The following is a 912-nucleotide window of genomic DNA, read 5'->3' as shown; positions in this document are numbered from 1 at the left end:
CCCCGCCCAGCTCTCCTCGGCCTGGGGACACCGGCTGCCAGGCCTCTCCAGTTTCAGCCTTTCCTGGGAGGGCTTCCTGGAAGAGGGGGCTTCTGGCCCCAGAAAGAGAGGCTGCTCCGGGGGATAGATGAGGTGCTGGGGTGGTGACTCCGCGGAGTCGAGGGTGTGATGCGGGATGTGGGCAGGCCGTGGGGTTTGTGTTGCAGGACTGGGAGACAAGATGAGGGGAGGCCATGGGGCGGCTGGAGGTGCGGCCTGGGAACCCGGCGTGCCGGACCCTGAGCAGGGACCGCAGGCGAGGCGCGTGGAGGAAGAGCCGCGAAAAGCTGGGCGCTGTCTTCTCCGCGCCTCCGTTTCTTCATCTGCTCCTGGGGCCGCCTGCCCGGTAGCGGGGATTAAATCGGATGTTGACGTCTATTATGATGATTAATGTTCTTGTCATTCCCGTCACTAGCAGGTGAGAGGCGGGGAGGCCTCTGGTGGGAACATACCTATGGCCAAGGGCACGAGGTAACCCGAGCGCCCCCGAAAGGACCCCCGCCTGCATCGCCACAGCCGTCCCCGCCTACCCCGTCCACATCAGCTCCGGCTGGGCGAGGCCCTGCTTCTCCCTTCTGCTCCCGAAGACCACCCCGGGGCGCAGACCTGGAGGCCTCGGAGCGCCCGCGGCCATCCGGTCCGCCCCCTTCTGAGCAACCAGAGAGCGGTCTAGGCCGGGCACGGGGCTGCGCAGAGGGGCTGCGGGCAGGGCCGGAGCCTGCTCTGGGGGTCGCGAAGGTGCCCGGAGAGTTGGGACCCTACCGGGCGAGCGCGGGCGCAGGTGTGGTGAGGGCGCGGCGGCCCCCGGCCGCTCCTAGGAGCTTGCGGGGACCAAGGGCGCGCGGGTGGGGCCGGGGGCGAGGCGAGTCTCGG

Source organism: Rhinopithecus bieti, unplaced genomic scaffold (assembly GCF_001698545.2).
Source record: "Rhinopithecus bieti isolate Rb0 unplaced genomic scaffold, ASM169854v2 scaffold_79532, whole genome shotgun sequence".
NCBI lineage: Eukaryota > Metazoa > Chordata > Mammalia > Primates > Cercopithecidae > Rhinopithecus > Rhinopithecus bieti.
The sequence above is the reverse complement of the archived record's forward strand: the minus strand, read 5'-3'. Positions refer to the sequence as shown.